At 43.5% G+C, this 6,690-nt stretch overlaps 1 protein-coding gene across 3 annotated transcripts in view; it reads right to left on the minus strand.

Annotated features, from left to right (window-relative positions):
* hdac5 (histone deacetylase 5) overlaps nucleotides 1-1,744 on the minus strand; it is a 57,018-nt gene extending 55,274 nt beyond the window's left edge. For 2 of the 3 annotated variants that reach the window (XM_071474783.1, XM_071474781.1), the window contains exon 1: nucleotides 1,499-1,744. The gene's annotated coding sequence lies outside the window, so the exon portion shown is untranslated. The other variant, XM_071474782.1, reaches the window with a different exon arrangement.
* Nucleotides 1,745-6,690: the final 4,946 nt, after the last annotated feature.

The raw sequence follows: 6,690 nt of genomic DNA on the forward strand, positions 1-6,690 counted from the left end.
AGATCCAGCTTCTGAATTGTGAAGATTTTCTGCTTTTCTTTGTCCAGTGAACTACACAAACTATCTTCAGGTTCTGAGCTGTTTGACAGAGAAGAAATCTGAAGGCATCACCTTGTACTTTAAGTAAGTTTTCCCCAGTTTCAGCCATACACTGTGCACACAACTCACCCTGAATAATGTGTTGCCAGTCTATTTTATATTTCTAATTGATATAACAATTAACATTAGCTACAGCTCTATTTCACTAATACAACAAGGGGAAGTTGAGCTTTAAGTACAAAATCTGTCCAGCATGTTTAGTCTCATCAAATGGCCCTTTTTAACGGGCCCACTTTAGCATGCTTTAGCCACCCCATGGCCTGCTAAGTCCTGCTTTTAGGTGGATAACGTTGCAGAAACCAAACAAACATTTGCAGTTCCAGACCTCGACAGTCTTCCCCTTCAACCAAACTTGGTCCATGCAATGAACTTCAAATCCATTTTTTGGTTTTGCCGAGCCCAGCTTTCAGTACTTTTTCTGTACAAAAGACTGTAAAGCACAATAAAGTCATTAAAATCAGTTTTGTTGTTTGGGCTTTTTTGACAGTTGTGTCATTTTTTAGCAGCAACTAGCAGCCTGGATAAGTGTCATGTGCCTGACGACATGCTGCAGAAATGCAGTTTCATAGCAAAATGTACACATTATGTACAAATTTATGAGCCAATGACATAAACTCAGAGGCTGCAGTATTTCATGCTGAGCACATGCTGCATTTCGAAAAGGCTGCTGTTGTTCACTGACTTTACAACTGCAGCAAAATGTGACACAGCCTCAACGTGGGAGGAACATACACATATGTCAGTTTCCAATAAGGAACCTCATTCATCAAGGTAAGAGTAGAACAGTTGGAGAATTACATAATACCTGTTTATAGTCACAGGCTGACAGAGAATCAGCTCTGGTACATACTTGGTATCAGTAGTAGCTGCTGTGTTACTGGTTACTTGGTTGGGTGTTCTTCACTGGTAGCCACTAGCAACTAGTCATCCACTAACCATCAGGGTAGAGGGTTAACTACTGTCCTCTGTTAGCTTGGGGCTTGTATAGTAGATGGCTGGCGTCCCTGTGGTTGTCACTTGCACCCTGGTCAGTTGCTAGCTGGTAAGTTAAGCCCTGGCCAATAACTTTGTGTGGCGGCAGGTGATATCTGTTACCTGTGTGGCAGCGAGTGAGCTGTTGTGACTGTCAGGTGTCGTCTCCTGTCGTTTAGCTAGCTTACAGCAGTGCGTTCACTTCCAAGTTAGCCGCTGTGTCAACTCTACAGTGTAGTAAGTGCAGGCGAGCGCTTAGCAAGCGCAAAATTTCACCTCCTCCAGGAAAAACCTTTAACTGCCTGTCGGTGGGTAAATCCCTCTCGCACGGTCACGCACACACGCACCCAGGCACTCTCCCGCTCTCTTTCTCTCTCTCTCTCCCGCTCTCTCTCTCTCTCTCTCTCTCCCATGAAGCTCACGGTACCGTGGATGTCGGCGGGTCCTCCCGGAACGCGTATTTTCGCAGAGGTCGCTTCCTCCCCGGCTTTGGTTTCCGCAGAGGCTCGGTGTGTCCCCCCGCGGAGCTCCCGTGCTCTTCTATTTTAACATGAAAACGTTTAAATTAATAAGAGGGACTGGTCTCACCTCCTACCGTTTCACCGCCTCCATATTTACAGTCTCTCTCTCTCTCTGTCTCTCTCTCTCCCACCACCAACAACAACATTATTGACGTCCTCCTCCTGCCACGTGACCAGTCTGCTGGGGCTAAAAATAGACTCAATAGAAAGCAATGGAGGCGGACAGACAGACAGGCAGACAGACAGACAGGCAGGCAGACAGGCAGGCAGGCAGGCAGGCAGACAGTCAGACAGACAGACAGGCAGGCAGACAGGCAGGCAGGCAGTCAGACAGACAGGCAGACAGACAGGCAGGCAGGCAGTCAGGCAGGCAGACAGGCAGGCAGGCAGTCAGACAGGCAGGCAGTCAGACAGGCAGGCAGACAGGCAGACAGACAGGCAGGCAGGCAGACAGACAGGCAGGCAGGCAGGCAGACAGGCAGGCAGGCAGTCAGACAGGCAGGCAGACAGGCAGGCAGGCAGGCAGGCAGGCAGGCAGGCAGACAGACAGGCAGACAGGCAGGCAGGCAGGCAGGCAGGCAGATGTACAGTTTAGTTTGTCTTTCTTGCCCGCTTAACCTTGCTGTCCTGTGTTTCCTGCACACATGGGGCCTCAGTGCGTACAACAGAGCTGCTGAGGTGAATTCATCGCTCTTTGCTAACTGCTAAAGAGCAGGGCTGCACACTGGAAGACTTACAGACTACTCCCTATCAGCTGTGCAATGCATGTAATGCAGACAGGGAATAACTAAAAACAAGCTTGATTCATATTCTGCATCTATATATATATATATTCACGTTGTATTTTTGCATTTTATGTATTATCATTACACTCCTGTCACCAAGTCCTGGAGGGTCTTTACACAACACTTTACACTAATCTTAGTGTATTTCCTGAGTTCTCAAGTTCTCTTCTATCCGTGATGAAACCGATTTCATCTGATGTACAATTAGTGTAGAGGCAAAGTTAGATGGCATGAGGAGAAGGGGTCTTCAGGGCCACAAGCCAAAATTCGTCTGTCTGACAATTAAGATCTTCTGTGTGCTTCTCAACTTGTAACTCTAATTCATGTACAGGCAGCCAAAAGTGATGTATGTCTTTGCTCTTTGTGTAAAACATGAGTGAAAAAATAATAATAATTATAAAAAAAATATTAATTTGAATAAAAATATAAAATACTGGATGAACACATCACTGTGCACATCAGCCAATCATGTGGCAGCAGTGCAGTGCTTACAGTTCTGCAGATACAGGTCCAGAGCTTCAATTAATGTTCGCATCAAATATCAGAATGGGGGAAAAATGTGATCTCAGTGGCATGATCGTTGGTGCCAGACGAGTTGGTTCGAGTATTTCTGAACCTACTGATCTCCTGGGATTTTCACACACAAAAAACATCCAGTGGGTAGTGGCTCTGTTGACGGAAACACCTTGTTGATATGAGAGGTCAGAAGAGAATGGCCAGACTGGTTGGAGCTGACAGAAAGGCCACAGTAACTCAGATAACCACTCTTTACAACTGTGGTGAGTAGAGACGCATCAGAATAAACAACATGTCGAACCTAGAGGCAGATGGGCTACAAAATCAGGAGACCATGTCGGGTTCAACTCATGTCAGCCAGACATCTGAGGCTGCAGTGGGCACAGGCTCACCCAAACTGCACAATTGTGGGCCCCAAGGGGCCTGCAAAAGCCCCATATTTACTATGTGAAAATAGTTTTTGGTGATTTTGTAGATGTGGGGAAACCACTAAAGCTAGATAAGGGTCTAAAAGAGCTTGACCAATGAGCTGTCTGTTATTCAACCATTCAAGAAGATTTCATAACCAATGGTACATATTGCATTCTCACTCCTGATTTGCAACTCAAAACATGAAAAAGTCACCTGGAGACACTTTTTACCCAATTCGCAGACTAAGCATTAGGTTACACTAGCTAGCTAACGCTAACATAGTCTGCTAGTGACAGTTCAGCCAACAAAATCCATGATCACTGACTATATTAAAAGTGTGGTCCCCTCTATAATACTACCATGAATGATGCTGGTGGTAAGTCTGCCATAATTTTCATTGTAAACTCCATAAGTCCTGAGCTATAATGGAAAGATTGATAGTTGCTGTAATTAAAGATAATATAACATTCTGTGATAGCCCTTTGAATATACATTGATATTGACAAAAACAGTTCATGGGTCACAGTGGACACTAGATTCCAATGTCTGCACGATCCTGTTAATTTTTCTATTGTACCATTTAACATGAATCTTATTCCACTGTATCATCATGAGCATCAGTGTTGAAAACAAACCTGGTCAATGGGTACAAACTGTGTACCACATAAGTTAAAGAGAAAAATCAGCCATAAGAAACATACATTTGGATCAGAAACTGACCGTTAGAAGATTGATATATGATCCAGTGGTTGGCGTCTTTGTATATATGTCTATGTGAGGCTACTATTATATGTAGCCAATATAGGAAAAAAAATACAGACACTGGTATATGTATTTAACAAGGCCCTGGAGGGCGGGAGTGGATGAATCAGTAACCGCCCGTAGGCAACGCTGTAAGAAGGAGAGCGAATATGTCGGCAATGAGACAGTGATGATTTCATTGGTCAGCGTCATACCTGGCGTCATACCTACCCTTGCTTGGGAAATTGTGACAGGGTCATTGCACAAATATCTGAGAGTGAAAGCAGAAATCTGAGAGCAGGAATTTTGCCACAGCACAGGAGCAGCCTGAGAGTGAGGAGAAGGGCTCAGACTGAAGCACAGGACATTTGTGTGGCAACAGTAAATCTGAGTGCAGATAGTTTTGAGCAGGAACAGAGGAAATCTGTGCTCGAGGGACAGGGGTTTGGAAAGCAAAATCTTAACATGAAATGAACAAATAATGCTCCCAAAATGAAAGACCACACTCTTGAATAAAGAAGGAACGAAGCTCCATGGAGGTAGACGGAATAGAAAAGAAAGAGGGTGGAAAATAGGGCGGGAAGGAGACAGAAGAAGGTGACTAAGCAGGGAGGTTAGCGAAAAGATGAAGGAAAGAAGGAGAGAAACAAGGAAGGGATGAAGAAAGGAAAGGAAGTTAGGAAAGAGGGGTTAAGGATGGGGTTGAAGGATAAGGGAAGAGGAAAGAAGAAGGAAAGGACATAGGGCAGAGAAACAGTGAAAGAGCAGAAATATTCTGCCTCAACAGAGAAAAAAAAGCTAGAAAACAGAAAGCAGGGGGGAGAATGAAAGGACAGAACGAGTGAGAGACCGAAATAGAGAGAAAGAGAGAGAGAAAGAGCTATTCTGGTAATGATGTTGTTGCCATGGAGACGTTGTCCTCAGTCAGACTACTCCACAGGTGCCTCGTGGGTATTTTTAAAGGACTTCACTGATTGGTAGAGGTCTTGGGTACAGAGGGCTCGTGAGTGTTTGACATAAGTGAAAGTGAAAGGTCATCTCATTACCCTCCCAACGCTTCTCATCACAGCCCTCTCCTCTTCTGCTTCCTCCTTGGATTGCTTGCTCATCTCTCAATAGTCATGAAATCAATAACATTACACCTGCGTGCTGTGTTCTGTTTAAAGCAAAGCCATTATTAACCTGTGTTCGATCCGGTTAGAAGAGCAAAAGCAACAGATACATTAAAGTGGGTTTAATCAATATGTTTGTATCAACAGTGATCATTTGACTACTTGTACTGTGTGTGAGACAGCCTGCTTCTATTGACAAATCTATAGAGAATTATCATTAACTCTGCACTTCCCTAATCTCTACAGCTTTTTAGCATCTTTCAGCTCTTTGTTTTGGTTTTCTGGCCCACAACCTCACTGGTTTGGTTCACGCTTACCACTCACAACAGTGTTGTTTTCAGTCACAGCAGGCAGCTGTTTTCAGGAAAAAATACATTACCTAGCACCAGACAGGAGGGAGACTTAATCAGCAATTTGCTGGTGAACATTGCGGGGCACTCAGGAGACATGGTAGAGACTACAAACTAAATTTTTACTAAAAAAGTTCACCTTATGAATTTAAAAAGTAATTATAGACTAGTGTTGTGATTATTGCCTGTTTCCCCTACTCCTGCTTGGCCAATTGAATCTGTTTTTGTAGGTTTAAAAACACACTGAAGGGGCTATTTGTAAGTTTTCTCTTGCACCAAACGTTTCTTGCCGGGGGGCAGGTGGTGGTGATTGTCACCTGACCAGAGCCTCAGCCATTGTTGTCTTCATCATACTTCATCTGGTTATAATACGCCCACTGAGCACATCTCCAGGGCAGATTTGAGGCTGCAGTGAGTCGCTATCGGAAAGTGTCGAGACAGGCCAGAGCTAGCTGGTTAGCATGCTAACTTCGGGAGAAGAAAAGATGTGATAGAGACAAGAGTTGGTGTTTCTTTCCATCTCTGGAGACAGCTGTTGGTGAGTAAAGAAATGAAGTTTGATGCTGAACTCACAACATTTCCTCTAGGCTGTTAAGTAAACAGCTGCTAATGCTAATGTTGGCTATATAGCAATAGCAAAACTTACAAATAGCTCCTTTGAACCTGAGCAGAAAATTTGTATGTGCAACAGTGTATGTATGTGAAGGTTTATGAAGGCCGACCAATTTTCTTCACAATTATCAAATTTTTGTACAATCCAAAATGTATGCAATCAGACTGATCTAAAACATACTATAATCACAATGTTATGAAGTTAAACCTAAAGCTGCATTTATTGTATTTGACATGTAATCAACTAATCAAGTTCTTACAGTTACATCATACAGTTAGGTGCTAGAAAATTGCTGCACCCCCAACAAACTGTCAAAAACCACAACTTGTCATTTTACTCTTTGTTTTTAGGCACTGATTAAATAACAGAACAGCAAGAAAATTATTGAACTTGAACTGAACCAATTTAATTGTCTCCTTGTTTCCAGTCTTTACTCTAAGGTAAGCTAACATAGCATCCACAGACATAAATAACTGAAATGAAATGAAATGAAACTTCAGGTCCAACATATGACTGGGTCCTCAGCCCAAGTTCAGCCCATATACCTCCACATCTGGGCAGAGTCCAGCT

The sequence above is a fragment of the Trachinotus anak genome, unplaced genomic scaffold, assembly GCF_046630095.1.
Source record: "Trachinotus anak isolate AG129_WGS33_773 ecotype Australia unplaced genomic scaffold, CSIRO_AGI_Tana_v1 ptg000003l, whole genome shotgun sequence".
In the NCBI taxonomy this organism is placed as follows: domain Eukaryota; kingdom Metazoa; phylum Chordata; class Actinopteri; order Carangiformes; family Carangidae; genus Trachinotus; species Trachinotus anak.